At 36.1% G+C, this 16,143-nt stretch overlaps 1 pseudogene; it reads left to right on the top strand.

Annotated features, from left to right (window-relative positions):
• Positions 1-10,409: 10,409 nt before the first annotated feature.
• The window catches only part of LOC130684465 (tigger transposable element-derived protein 1-like), a 47,579-nt pseudogene continuing 41,845 nt past the window's right edge, over positions 10,410-16,143 (top strand).

Below are 16,143 nucleotides of genomic sequence, written 5' to 3'. Positions count from 1 at the left end.
CCGCCCTACCTGGAGCTCAGCTTCTGGAAAACTGAACCAACTTCAGGGAGTTCTGACAAGGTTCAGCACAGCAAACTGTGTCATGGGTTTCTTCCCATCCTGCCAGAAGCCTCCACTTCCCTTTTGTTTCTCATGGATTTCAAAGCGCCTCTAAACTTAAACTGTCCAGAGGTTGGCAGTGAGGGAGCTCCCCAAATGCTCAGGTCAAACTTTTGCTCTCATTTCTCCTCAATCATCCTTCCTGCTGTGCTCCAAGCTGCAGTATTTACCTCTTTTCCTCCTACTGTGGGACTTTGCAGCAGACCCATTTAACTTGCTTTGCTAAGCATAGGTTTGCATAATGCAATATTTAATAAACATTACTCATTATGGTGATGAGTTTGCTAACTGACCCCATGATTGTATTTTGTCTCAGTTAAATGTTTCATCTCCCAGTAAAAACCTGCTTCTCCTCCTATGATCCCTATTTTTGTTTATGGCACCACCATTTTTCTAGGCTCCCAGCCCTAAATAGCTTGGACTCCTCTTTGATTCCTCCCTTGCTTCCATATTAAATCTCTTTGAAAATCCTGTTGATTCTCATCCATCCCCGATATACTATTCCCACTACCAACAGCCCTTATTCACTTGGATGGAATATTGAGTCTTCTAATTTGCCCTCCTGTCTGCTGAAGCACTTGAAATTCTGTTCTCTACTTACTTGCTGTGCAGTCAGGGCAATGGTGATGAATTCCTTGAAGTTTCCATTTCTTATCTGTAAATTTATCATAATAGTACTTCAAAAATAGTATTGTATTTTTGTGTGTTACATTGTCACAGAATAAAGCACTAAACTTTAGTCTGTTTTACTAGCTTTTACATTTTAAGTTACTTACATTTATTTCCCAGCCATTCTTCATTTGCTCTTCTGGTATTCTAACACTGATACTGAGCAGGTGTTAGACACAGGCAGATAGAACTCATGGTCCTAGTAAATTGCGGGCAGAAGGGACCTGGGGTCAATGATTCTCAGTAAACAAGAAGGCTCATCCTGGGCATCTGGGAAAATTTAGCCTGAGAAAAAAGGGAGGTTTTCCTTACCTTTGATTCTAACTCAGCCTTAGCAACAGGCCCTAGCAACAACTCCCAGCCTCTTCCATGGTTTATTGAGTTTTTGTGCTTATAAACCCTAGACACTGCAGTTCTAATGGTGTCCTCCCTTGAACTACCTTCTGATAAGCAGGAGCTTTTCTTTCTTCTTTCACTCTTTCATTAAACTGTGTCGGTTGCTCCATAGCCTTGTCTGCTGGTTTCATTCTTCCTCTCCTCCAAGACACAATCCTGGGAAAAACAGCATCTCCGCCAGTAACAATGAGATGATGACAGTGTTAATATCTAATAATGCCTATGAAGCGGAACCATTTCAATCACTTTTTATATGGATCAACTAGTTTAAATCTCAAAGTATAATGTACTTACAACTATAGTGCCCTTTGTACAAATGGAAAATTAAAGCCAAAAGAAATTAAGAAATTGATTTGCACCAAACCACCCAGTGAGGAAATGGAGGAACCAGTATTTGAATGTCCATAGAATGTCCCTCAGATGCTGGGCTCTTAGACAGTGTTCTAAATGATTTATACGTATCAGTTATGTCATTTTCAACATGTGTTCAAACTTTTTTTTTTATTATGAAACATTTGTAATAGACAGAAAAGTGGAGGAATATGGATAGTTCATTGAGTCATCACCAAACAACACCTGGGTCAAATATAGAAGATTGCCAAAACTCCCTCTATACTACCTCTTTCATCTGTAAATGTTAACCACTTTCTTGATTCCATGTTTTATGGTAAACATTTCCTAGGTTTTCTTTATAATTCTGCCAGTTTAACATGTGCCCTAATTATTGAAGGGGTGTTTTAAATCTTTTATGTCTATATCTATTCAAACATATAGCATGCATTCTACTGTGCTGGGTTCCTTTTGCTCAATATTTTATTTTTGAGATTTATCCCTGTGATTGCATGTCCCTGTAACTCATTCATTTTCATTCTATATACTATTCCAATGCACAAATATGCCATTTTTTAATCTAACTTTGATGTACCCAAGGTATATTTGAATCAATGCTGATATACTTGTACATTTCTTTTGGGCTGTATGTCCATGCATTTCTGTTGGGTATGTATCTAGGAATGGAATTTCTGAGTCATAGTAAATAAGCATATTCAACACCAGTATATGCCAAACGTTTTTCCCCAAAATGCTTATACATATTTACATTAGTATCAGGAATATATGAAAGTTTCATTGTTTCATATTCTCATCCATATTTAGATCAGCCATTCTAAGAAAAATAGTGATATCTCATTGCAGTTTTAATTTGTATTTCTCAAATTACTGGTGAGTAAAAGCAGTTTCACTTGCTGGTTGACTATTTAAACATTCTGTTTGTGAAATGCCTGTTCAAGCTTCTTGACCATTTTCCTACTGGCTTCTTTATCTTTTTTTCTAATAATTTGAGTAATATTTGTATGTTCTAAATAGGAGTGCTTTGTAGCTGTATTTATTGAAAATATCTTCTTGAATTTTGGGGCTTGAATTTTTCACTTGCCTAAGGATGTCTTTTAATTTTTATTCATACAATCTAATGTAGCAAGTTTTTTCTTAATGGTTAGTGCTTTGGTTATCTGGTCTATTAAGATACATACCCTGAGATGATTAAGATATTCTATGCTATCTTCTAGAAGCTTTATTATTTTATTTTTATAATCATTTTTTACTGAAATGTAGTTTATATGCAATATAATATTGGTCTATAATATCTTTGGTGGCAAATGGCAACTACACTTATAGTGAGCATTTAGTGAGGTATATAGTTGAAGTTTTATTGTTTTAAATTTCATATTGAGATTGATAATACACATAGTATTGATTTTCTGTATACAGTTGAATTGTGGGTCATTTCATTTTTATGACATCCGATTGACTCAGCACCATTTATTGAAAAGATATTGCTTTGTAAATTGTGTCCATATTTGCATGGGTAGGGTCTTAGATCCCTATCTTTTTTGCATTATTTCATTATAAAACTTTTCAAACATATTGAGAATCTGAAAGAATTGCTCATTATTCACTCATGTACCCATCCCCTGGATTCTACACTTAACATTTTGTCATGGTTGCTTTATCACATATTTATCCATCATTGACTCTTCTAGTCCTGTATGAATACATCTTTTTTAAACATTTCAAAGTAAGTAATAGTTAACATCACACTTCATCCCTAAACACTCCAATATTCATATCATTAACTGGAATTAATATAAGCTTATGGAATTTTTTGTATGTTTGTTTTTTGAAGTCAGTTTATGTAAAGTGAGATGTGCAAATATTATATGTACTATTTAATAACTTTTGACATAAGTGTACATAGATTAGTTTAGCCTATTCTCCAAATTTATACAAGTAAAATCGTATGTTGTATACCTGAGTAAAACAGCTTTCATTAGTATAATTTTTTGAGATTACCCACATAGTTATAAGAATCTGTGCTTTCTTTTTTTGCTGAGTAATGTTAAAGTAATATGTAACAGTGTTTCTTTATTCTCCTATTAATGAGCACCTGGGATTTTTCCAGTTTTCATCTACTCAGAAAGCTTATATGAACATTCGTATAAAAGTTGTTTAATGGACACATGCTTCTCTATCTCTTGGGTAAATACTTATAAGTGAGATTGCTTCTTCAAAGGGTAGGTACATGTGTAAGTTTATAAAAAGCTGCCAGAACTTTTCTAAAGTTTATTATATTCCCGTAAACAATGAAGAGTCTGCTTACTATGCTTCTTTGACAACATTCAGTGTTGTCAGGGTTTTGTTTCTTTGCCTTTGAAAGTCTAGTGAATGTTGTAATTCCATAATGACTAATGATGTTGAAACCATTTCACAACCTACTGGCCATTTATATATCTTCTTTTGTGTAGTGACTATTCAATTCTTAATGCCAATTTTTGAAATTTGGGTTTGTCTTTTTATTACTAAGTTGTAGGATATATACATGTTCTGGATTCTAATCCTACATTAGAAACATAGAAACATGGTTTGCAAATATTTTCTCTCATGTATGCATGCTTATTTATTTTCTTAGCTGTGTCTTCTTTAAAGAACCTTTGCATATTTCCAAGTTGAAATTATATTGTCTTCTTTTTTGTCCTTTAGGAACTTAAAAATTTATTTTTAATGCTAAGACCTATGATCAATCTAAAGTTAAATTTTGTTTATGGTAGAGTTGAGTTTATTCTTTTATTCAAAAGTCTGCTTTTGTCAGCAAGTTATGTAGTTTCATTCTCTCATTGGATTGCTTTAGCAACTTTGGTGAGCATTAGTTGAACATACAATTGAGGGACTATTTCTAAGTTCCCTCTTCTGTTCTCTTGATCTATTTGTATATCTTTATTCCATTTTATGTTATTTTATCTTGATTTTACTAACATTACACTAAGTCTTGCAGTCCTACAACTGTTTTTTTTTCTTTCAACTCTCTGGATAGTATAACACAAACATTTGCATTTCCTTTCCATTTTGACACAAACTTTTGACTTTTGAGTCACCTTGTCTATTTAAAAAAAAATGGTGTTATCATTATAACAATTACATTAAACCCAAACAAAAATCTAAAGATAATTTAAATCTTGACAATATGAGTCATCCAAACTATAAACATGGTAAATTCTCTACATATTTACATTTTCTTTTTTTCATCTGTGTTTTCAGACTATAGAATTTTTTTGTTGTTAAATGTAGTTTTAAGTATTTTGTATTTTATAGTGCTGTTTTAAAAGTCAACATTTTTATGCTGCAGAAGATTAGAGACTGATGAAAATTAGGCTTGGGGTGGATTAATGATTGTGCATTGAGCATTGACCCCCTGTATACAGAATGTTACTGTTGTTAACAACCATTTGATCAATAAATATGAGAGAGGCCCTCACAAAAAAAAAAAAACATACATATATATATATATATATGTATATATGTATATATATACATATATATATATACACACTTCCAATTGTAAAATAAATAAGTAACCGGGATGTAATGATGTAATGTATAGCATAAGGAATATAGTCAAAATATTGTAACAACTTGGTATGGTGATAGCTGGTACCTAGAATTATCATGTATATAAATGTTGAATCACTGTGTTGTACACCTGAAACTAATGTAATACTGTGTGTCAACTACCCTTCAATAAAAAATAATTATCTAAAAAAAAAAAAAAAAAAGTCAACATCTTCTTTATCTATTCATCTACTGATGGACATTTAGGTTGCTTCCATTTCTTGGCTATTGTAAATAGTGCTGTGATAAACATAGGGCTGCATGTGTCTTTTCCAAACTGACTGCTGCGTTCTTAGGTTAAATTCCTAGAAGTGGAATTCCTGAGTCAAATGGTATTTCTATTTTAAGCATTTTGAGGAACCTGCATACTGCTTTCCACAATGGTTGAACTAACTTACATTCCCACCAGCAGTGTAGGAGGGTTCCCCTTTCTCCACAACCTCGCCAACATTTGTTGTTGTTTGTCTTTTGGATGGTGGTGATCCTTACTGGTGTGAGGTGATATCTCATTGTGATATTAATTTGCATTTCTCTGATGACAAGTGATGGGGAGCATCTTTTCATGTGTCTGTTGGCCATCTGAATTTCTTCTTTAGAGAACTGTCTATTCAGCCCCTCTGCCCATTTTTTAATTGGATTATTTGTTTTTTGTTTGTTGAGGTGTGTGAGCTCTTTATATATTTTGGATGTCAACCCTTTATCAGATCTGTCATTTATGAATATATTCTCCCATACTGTAGGATACCTTTTTGTTCTATTGATGGTGTCCTTTGCTGTACAGAAGCTTTTCAGCTTGATATAGTCCCACCGGTTCATTTTTGCTTTTGTTTCCCTTGCCCGGGGAGGTAGGTTCATGAAGAAGTCACTCATGTTTATGTCCATGAGATTTTTGCCTATGTATTTTTCTAAGAGTTTTATGGTTTCATGACTTACATTCAGGTCTTTGATCCATTTCTAATTTACTTTTGTGTATGGGGTAAGACAGTGATCCAGTTTCATTCTCTTACATGTAGCTGTCCAGTTTTGCTAGCACCATCTGTTGAAGAGACTGTCATTTCCCTGTTGTATGGCCATGGCTCCTTTAACGTATATTAATTGACTATATATGTTTGGGTTAATGTTTGGAGTCTCCATTCTGTTCCACTAGTCTGTGGCTCTGTTCTTTTGCCAGTACCAAATTTTCTTGATTACTGTGGCTTTGTAGTAGAGCTTTAGTTGGGGAGCGAAATCCCCACCACTTTATACTTATACTTCCATCTCAGGATTGCTTTGGCTATTTGGGGTCTTTGGTGGTTCCATATGAATTTTTGAACTATTTGTTCCTGTTCATTGAAGAATGCTGTTGATAATTTGATAGGGATTACATCAAATCTGTATATTGCTTTGGGCAAGATGGCCATTTTGACGAAATTAATTCTTCCTAGACAGGAGCATGGGATGAGTTTCCATTTGTTAGTGACCTCTTTAATTTCTCTTAAGAGTGTCTTGTAGTTTTCAGGGTATAGATCTTTCACTTCCTTGGTTAGGTTTATTCTTAGGTATTTTATTCTTTTTGATGCTATTGTGAATGGAATTGTTTTCCTGATTTCTCTTTCTATTAGTTCATTGTTAGTGTATAGGAAAGCCATAGATTTCTGTGTGTTAATTTTGTATCCTGCAACTTTACTGAATTCTGATATTAATTCTAGTAGTTTTGGAGTGGAGTCTTTAGCATTTTTTATGTACAATATCATGTCATCTGGAAATAGTGACAGTTTGACTTCTTCTTTACCAGTCTGGATTCCTTGTATTTCTTTGTTTTGTCAAATTGCCATGGCTAGGACCTTCAGTACTATGGTGAATAACAGTGAGGACAGTAGGCATCCCTGTCTTGCTCCTGATCTCAGAGGAAAAGCTTTCAGTCTCTCGCTGTTCAGTATGATGTTAGCTGTGGGTTTATCATATATGGTCTTTATTATGTTGAGGTACTTGCTCTCTATAACTATATTTTGAGAGTTTTTATCATGAATGGATATTAAATTTTGTCGAATGCTTTTTCAGCATCTATAGAGATGATCATGTGGTTTTTGTCCTTCTTTTTATTGATGTGGTGGATGATGTTGATGGATTTTCGAATGTTGTACCATCCTTGCATCCCTGGGATGAATCCCACTTGGTCATAGTGTATGATCCCTTTGATATATTTTTGAATTCGGTTTGCTAATATTTCATTGAGTATTCTTGCATCTACGTTCATCAGGGATATTGGTCTGTAGTTTTCTTTTTTGGTGGGGTCTTTGCCTGGTTTTGGTGTTAGGGTGATGTTGGCTTCATAGCATGAGTTTGGGAGTATTCCCTCCTCTTCTATTTTTTGGAAAACTTTAAGGAGATGGGTGTTATGTCTTCTCTGTATGTCTGATAAAATTCTGAGGTAAATCCATCTGGCCTGGGGGTTTTGTTCTTGGGTAGTTTTTTGAATACCACTTCAATTTTGTTGCCGGTAATTGGTCTGTTTAGATTTTCTGTTTCTTTCTGGGTCAGTCTTGGAAGGTTGTATTTTTCTAGGTAGTTGTCTATTTCTCCTAGGTTTTCCAGCTTGTTAGCATATAGGTTTTCATAGTATTCTCTAATAATTCTTTGAATTTCTGTGGTGTCCGTCATGATTTTTCCTTTCTCATTTTTGATTCTGTTGATGTGTGTTGACTCTTTTTTTCTCTTAATAAGTCTGGCTAGAGGCTCATCTATTTTTTTAATTTTCTCAAAGAACCAGCTCTTGGTTTCATTGATTTTTTTTCTATTGTTTTATTCTTCTCAATTTTATTTATTTCTTCTCTGATCTTTATTATGTCCCTCCTTCTGCTGACCTTAGGCCTCATTTGTTCTTCTTTTTCCAATTTTGATAATTGTGACATTAGATTATTCATTTGGGATTGTTCTTCCTTCTTTAAATATACTTGGATTGCTACATACTTTCCTCTTAAGACTGCTTTTGCTGCATCCCACAGAAGTTGGGGCTTAGTGTTGTTGTCATTTGTTTCCATATATTGCTGGATCTCCATTTTAATTTGGTCATTGATCCATTGATTATTTAGGAGTATGTTGTTAAGCCTCCATGTGTTTGTGAGCCTTTTTGCTCTCTTTGTACAATTGATTTCCAGTTTTATACCTTTGTGGTCTGAAAAGTTGGTCGGTAGGATTTCAATCTTTTGGAATTCACTGAGCCTCTTTTTGTGACCTTGTAAGTGGTCTATTCTGGAGAATGTTCCATGTGCACTTGAGAAGAATGTGTATCCTGTTGCTTTTGGATGTAGAGTTCTATAGATGTTTATTAGGTCCATCTGTTCTACTGTGTTGTTCAGTGCGTCTGTGTCCTTACTTATTTTCTGTCTGGTGGATCTGTCCTTTGGAGTGAGTGGTGTGTTAAAGTCTCCCAAAGTGAATGCATTACATTCAATTTCCTCCTTTAGTTCTGTTAGTATTTGTTTCACATATTCTGGTGCTCCTGTGTTGGGTGCATATGTGTTTATAATGTCGTTCTTTATCTCTTGTTACTTTCTTTGTTTTGAAGTCTATTTTGTCTGATACTAGTACTGCAACACCTGCTTTTTTCTCCCTGTTGTTTGCATGAAATATCTTTTTCCATCCCTTGACTTTTAGTCCATGCATATCTTTGAGTTAGAGGTGAGTCTCTTGTAAGCAGCATATAGATGGGTCTTGTTTTTATTACCCATTCTATTACTCTATGTCTTTTGATTGGTGCATTCAGTCCATTTACATTTAGGGTGATTATCAATAGGTATGTACTTATTGCCATTTCAGGCTTTAAGTTTGTGGTTACCAAAGGTTGAAGGTTAGCTTTTTTACTACCTTACTGTCTAACTTAACTCACTTATTGAGCTATTATAAACACAGTCTGATGATTCTTTATCTCTCTCCCTTCTTATTCCTCCTCCTCCATTCCTCATATGTTGGGTGTTTTGTTCTGTGCTCTTTTTAGGAGTGTTCCCATCTAGAGCAGTCCCTCAAAAATACCCTGTAGAGGTGGTTTGTGGGAGGCAAATTCCCTCAACTTTTGCTTGTCTGGGAATTGTTTAATCCCTCCTTCATATTTAAATTTTAATCGTGCTGGATACAATATTCTTGGTTAAGGCCCTTCTTTTCATTGCATTAAATATATCATGCCATTCTCTTCTGGTCTGTAAGGTTTCTGTTGAGAAGTCTGATGATAGCCTGATGGGTTTTCCTTTATAGGTGACCTTTTTCTCTCTAGCTGCCTTTTAAACTCTTTCCTTGTCCTTGATCTTTGCCATTTTAATTATTATGTGTCTTGGTGTTGTCCTCTTTGGGTCCCTTCTGTTGGGATTTCTGTGTGCTTCCATAGTCTGAGCAACTATTTCCTCCCCCAGTTTGGGGAATTTCTCAGCAATTATTTCTTCAAAGACACTTTCTATCCCTTTTTCTCTCTCTTCTTCTGGTACCCCTATAATGTGGATATTGTTCCTTTTGAATTGGTCACACAGTTCTCTTAATATTGTTTCATTCCTGGAGATCCTTTTATCTCTCTGCGTCAGCTTCTATGCGTTCCTGTTCTCTGGTTTCTATTCCATCAATGGCCTCTTGCATCTTATCCATTCTGCTTAAAGATCCTTCCAGAGATTGTTTCATTTCTGTAATCTCCTTCTAGACGTCATAACTTAGCTTGTATATTTCTCTGCAGCTCCATCAGCATGTTTGTGATTTTTATTTTGAATTATTTTTCAGGAAGACTGGTTAGATCTGTCTCTACAGATCCTCTCTCAGGGGTTGTCTGAATTATTTTGTGCTGGACTAAATTTTTCTGCCTTTTCATGGTGATAGCGGTGGCTGTAGGTAGTTTGTGAGTGTGTCAGCTGGGAGAAGAAAGTCCTTTCCTGCTTGCTGGATCTCTTACCCTTCTCCGCTGCCTATGTCAGTTACTGGCACTCCTGTAGCAGCCACCGGGTTAATACCTTAAGCTTCTGTGGGTGGGTTCTCTGTCAGCGCAGCACCGAGCTCTGCAGGGAGTGGCAGGCACACCAGGTGCGCTCCTCCGTGATAGCGGCACCCCTATCGGGCCACTGTATGCCAGCAGCAGCCTTTGGGTTTGGCCTGGGTGGCTGTGCACAGGGCTGGGTTTCCAGTTGGCTGGTGGGAGTGCGGCTGCTCCCTCTGGCACTGCTGCAGGTGCGTGTAGGCCTCTCCGATGCCCCTCTGGCATCACCGCTGCTGGCACACATGGGCCGTTCCCGGGCCACTCGGTCGCAGCTGCTGCGGGCTCACACGGACCTCTCCTGGGCCTGTCTGGCATGGCTGCCACCAGCACGTGCAGGCCGCTCCTGGGCTGCTCGGTCGCCACTGTGGCTCACATGAGCTGCTCCCAGTCCCCTCTGTTGCTGTCGGCACACGCGGGCCACTCCCGGTCCCCTCTGGCACCATGGTCCCCGGTGCACCCTGCCACTCTCCTACTACTGGGCCGGTGTGTCAGTGTCCATGCCAGTTGGGGAAATGACTGGCAGTCTGCTTAGTGCCATGAGGGTCTTCAGAGCTGCCCTGCCGCCCAGGGGGTTAGGGCACCTAAAGTTCCCTGGGATTCCCAGCTGCTGGCTAAGTGTGCCAGGATGACTTTGTCCAGCTGTGGGGTCCCTGTCTCTTTAAGACTTGCAAAAAGCACTCACTTTTTTTTTGTCTCAGGGGCGCTGGTTGCGGGGACCTGCCCATAGGTTTCACTTTTCTGTTTCTCTAATATCCAACACCCCATGCACCTTGTGTCTGCTCTCCGGGTGCGAATTTCTAGAGCTGGTTGTTCAGCAGTCCTGGGCTTTCACTCCCTCCCCGTTCTGACTCCTTTCCTCCCGCTGGGTTCTGGAATGGGAAGTGTTCGGGTCCTGCCAGGCTGCGGCTTGTATCTTACCCCTTTCGTGTGATGTTGAGTTCTCACAGATTTAGATGTATCCTGGTTGTTATACTGTATCCACTGGTGTCTCTTTTAGGAAAAGTTGTATTTATTGTATTTTCATAAATATATATGTTTTGGGGAGGAGATTTCCACTGAACTACTCGTGCCGCCATCTTGGCTCTGCCCCTCAATTTATCTACTTTTTAAATTAATAAACTTTATATTTAGAAAAAGTTTTGTATCTATGGAAAAATTGAACAAATAATAGAGAGTTTTCACATAATACCTACCTTCACCTGGCATAGTTTTCTCTATTTTATTAACATCCTGAATTAATGTGGTAAATGTATTAACAGTTGTTGAAACAATACTGATATATTATTCTTAACTAAAATTGAAAGTGTACATCAAGGTTCATTTTCGATATTTTACACTCCATAGGTGTTGGCAAATGTAGTTACATTTATGCACTATTACTGTATCAAACTGAAATAATTTCACTACTCTAAAAACCCCCTATATTTCTACTCATCTCTCTCACCTTTCCCTGAACATACCAGAACTACAATCTTTTTTCCGTCCCTATGGTTTTGCCTTTTCTGAAATGTCTCATTCTTTTAGAGAGACTTTCCTTTCCCACACAGAGAAGGTTAGAGGGGACTAGAGTTGGGTACTTCTCTTCCCTAAAGATTGTTAGGCTCCATTTTCCTTGGGGACAAGCTTTTGTTAAGGTAAACAGAATGCTATGGCAGCAGTCAAAAGAATTACTTCCTTTCACCTATGCCATCCCTACCTCTGCCCCGCCGTCCCTCCATCACCCTGCAGAAGCACAAGAAGATTTTTCTTCCGCCATCACTCTGGAACCTGGAGGTACTCCTGGAGGTAAAACTGAGGAAAACTTTTAACTCTCAAGGTTATCTGCACTGATCCTCCAGCTTTTCATAAATTTCAGTTTATGTTTCTCCTTACTTGCTCCAGCAGCTGGCTTTTGATCTGGGGCATGGATTTCTGCTCTAATGAACTGTGATTTTCTATATTTGCCTGTCCTTCCAGTTTGGGGGAGTAACAGTTTTTCCTGTGTCCTAAATTCTCTGATAAGTCTGTGAACAGCTATTGATTTTCAGTTTATTCAGCTTTTTTCTTGTTGTTGATGACTTCTTAGCTCCTTACATGTGAGACCAAAAACAGGAAGTCAACAGAACAATCCATACATTAAAAAAATTGTTTTCTGGTTAATTCCCTCTGAGTGAGTTATCCAAATTATATGGTCTAATATTACTTGAAGCAGTAATTAATCTACTTTAATTTTCATTTCAGTTCTGTGAATAGTTAATGCAATATTCATCAGTAGTTCCCACTAATGCCCTGTTTCTATGTCTTTGCTTATGTTTCTCCCTTACTATACAAAATGCCTCTCTACTAACCAAAGTAGTTTTTATTTTGATGCATCTAAATTTTATTATCCTTCATAACCTAGTTGAAATATCATGGAAGAATCTCTTCCATGAAGTACTGAAAGCATTAATTTCCCTCTTAAAATCTCTTAGCACATTATTTGCACTGTTCTATGGTCCATATTACTTAAAAAAATACATTAGTTATTTATGTGCAGATAGATCACTCTGTAAATTATAAAAGCTTATCTTCTCCCTGATTACCTTCTATTTACCTCCCAGAACCTAATTTAGTGCTTCATGATTATTAAAATACGCTTACTCAGATTTAACACTGTTTTCCATATCTTTTAAAAAAATGAACCCTAATGAAGTCTAGCACTGATTCCAGTCCTAGATGATCAAATCAAGACTGAACAATCACAACTAAGAAAATTCGTACCATAACTTACTCTGTCCTCATCTCCTTCTGTGGTCTTAAATCCCAATTCTATGTTGGCTAACAAACATGTGATCAAAAATTACATCATGTTTCATGTCAAGTAGCTAGATATCATTCTCTTTCCCTGAGATGCTTTCATTTTTCTGTGAAGTGCCCAAATTTAGAATGTAGACTTTGCATGGCCAAAAGAACAGGAAGCAGAGGATGGGAGATGAGACCAATAGTTAGCTGTGCCACCCACTGGAGTGGATGCTCATAGGTGTATGAATAAAAAGTCTCTCTGACTCTCAAACTGGGAAGTACTGGATCAAGCAAAAAGAAGAAGTGAATGTTTTAAAATATAAATTGGGAATCCAGAAGATGAAGTGATAGTAAGTTTATTTATGCATAGAACCCATTTCTAACAGATACCTTGAGGGTCTAATGGGCTTAACACGTATTGTGAAAAGCTTACCTGGACATTAAACTTTCTTAGAAAGTGATTGTTCAGGACTTAGAAACTAGCTGCTTGCAAATTAGAATAAGTAAATGGGTAAGATAATGAAGGTAGGAATCTTTTTTCTTATGTTAAAGGAAAGTTAAGGTTTCTCCGAATGATGGGAAAAACTGAGTTGCAATGTAATAATAGGAGTTTTTTTTTCTCAAATGGAAACATCTACTAGAATTTGCACTAGTCATGCCTTTACTAGAATACTGTACCTATTTTTGGTTTTCACACCCTAGAAGAGATTTAGAGAAATAGGAGAGGGTCAAGGAAAGCAATAAAAAAAGTAATTAGTGTAAATCAAGAACTTTGAGAAAAAGTCAATGGTACCATATTGCTTAATGTAAGTAATTTAATTCCACAAATATATTCCAAGTGTGACTCTCCACTTTTCATGATTATATCTTATATAAGAGAGAAATACAAAATGAGTTATGCACTGAGCAAGTAGCTTTAGTGTTTAGAAAGATAAATTTTTTTACGTCAACTGTTTACTATATCTTTTAATTGGAATATTGCTTCACTGTTAGGTTGTAGAAAAAACTACATATGTTAGCCTTTGATCTGTTTCAAATATTGGCTTTAAAATATTCTTACCATAAGAATTTGGATAAAACATTATTAGTTTCTTTGTGCCTTGGTTTTCTCTGTAAAATGGGAAATATAATAGAACCTAATTTAAAGGATTTTATGAGTATATATCTACTATATGTATACTACACTGTCTTTCCCTCTTCACTGGCATATATTGAATACTTAATAAAATGTGTTTTTTCTATAATAAATTATGTTGAAAGCAGATCATATGGAATGCCACATTCTATGGGACTGTAAAGAAGTTATTTGCATCTCCTCTGGACACCAAAATGTGAGCAACAATTAACATGGATTAAAAGAAATGTTTATTATTGGGGAAAAAACCCCAATACATCCACAATAGTAATAGCCAATAATTGTTGAGCACTTGTTATATGACACTTTCTATTATAAATACTTCACATGTAATAACTCTAACCTTCACAAAAATTCCCTGAGGTACATGCTTTTCTAATGCTCATCTTAAGATGTGAGAAAGAGAAACACCCTAGTAGCTTTTGCTACATCATGCCACTGATAACAGAAGAGCTGGGATTTGAATCTAGGGAGTTTGGACCCACTGATACACTGTCAAGGATAACAAGGCAGATATATTTATGAATTCATTTATACTGGTATCCCTATCTACTGTGCTTTAATATGTTTATTTCTACACTAAGTTTTGTGCATATTAGTGCAAGGGTGCACATTGACAAAGGTCTGAGAATTCTTTCAAATTTTAGGATACCAACACAAGTATCATTCCTAATGCACAGCCTAAAAAAACAACACACACACACACACACACACACACACACACATACACACAGTCTATTTTTAGTTTATTGGCAATAAAATAAAATTGTTATTTCCCACACCAACTGTGTATTTCATCTCGGCCAGTTTGTTTTGGCTCTTTCATTGTGCTGAGTATTACCTTAACCAATGCCAATTTCTTTTTTTCAGTATGTTGACTGTCATAGCATTCTGTAACCCAGAATGCAAAAATTCAAAGGAACTTCAACAGCAGAGAATAGTCCCAGAGCAAAATCCATGTATCCTGTGTTTGCTAATTTGAATACAGTTCATAAGAAAGGAACCATATAAGTATTTCAATCCTGCATGCATACATAAATATTCTCACCCCAAGATGTGGTTTAGTAACAAACTGATGAAAGAGCACACCACAACAATACAAGCTCATCATTCCTGGTGTAATGTCAGTTGTAATTTCCCTGCTTGATTATATTATTTGGGCCTGAATGACAGAGAAAGGTGAGATAGAAAATAATGAAGTAGCTAATGCTAGAGATGTTCTTAGCCCTGAAGATATCAGCCTTTGCCCAGATGCTACAGAAATCATTTTATGCAGAAAAGGTAGAGCTTATAATGACTTGAGGCCCACTAAACAAGAATGGGAAGTGGAAATGTACCACACTTTATCTGTGTTTTTTTGTATGTTTTTTTTTTTTTGCTTTTTTGACATTTGATTTGTAGGTATGTACTTGAAAGTTAGGTTAATGTACATGTGAAAGTTATGCATATTTTGTTTCTTTTGCCTTCTCATAAACAGTATGTAATTTAAACTACCTGATTCTAAGTGAATGATTTTTTTTTCTTTAGTTGCTCTTCCTAGTACAATTAATACAGGCTTGATTTTTATATCTTTAATAATTACATCTTTATATATTTAATTTTTATGTATTTATTGCCTTTTTGGTGTTGGCTGAGAAGCATAATGCCATCAAACAAGGGGAGAATATTCCATTAAAGAAAGAATATATAGACCATTGCTGGTGATCATGACCCTAAGCACATTATTCTTAAAAGTGTGAAGTGTTTGAAAAAGTACTGGTCATTTGTATCTGTTTTTTGTTTAACTTCTGGGCTTGTATTGGTGGCAATGTCTTCTTCCAAATATATTGATTGGTTACTAAATAAACAGTGATTAACTCCCACATCACTTGACATGAAAATTGTGATAAGCTATTGGAAATGTATTGAACCAAAAGAAAATAATAATCCACACTGAACAAAAATTCATTTGCATCTATAAATCATAAGAATATACTGGTTCTTACTCAGTACTATACTAAATAAAAGGGAAGGTTACCAGTAGTTTTACAGAGTGTGCCACTTATCAATCATTACATTAGGTGCTTGGCATACCCTACCATAGTCCTTTCTCAGAAAGCTCAAGTAATTTGGGTCTAACTATATGCACTTCATGTAGAACATAACTGAAGTT

The sequence above is a fragment of the Manis pentadactyla genome, chromosome 8 (assembly GCF_030020395.1).
Source record: "Manis pentadactyla isolate mManPen7 chromosome 8, mManPen7.hap1, whole genome shotgun sequence".
In the NCBI taxonomy this organism is placed as follows: domain Eukaryota; kingdom Metazoa; phylum Chordata; class Mammalia; order Pholidota; family Manidae; genus Manis; species Manis pentadactyla.
This window is presented reverse-complemented; position numbering and strand designations above follow the sequence as displayed.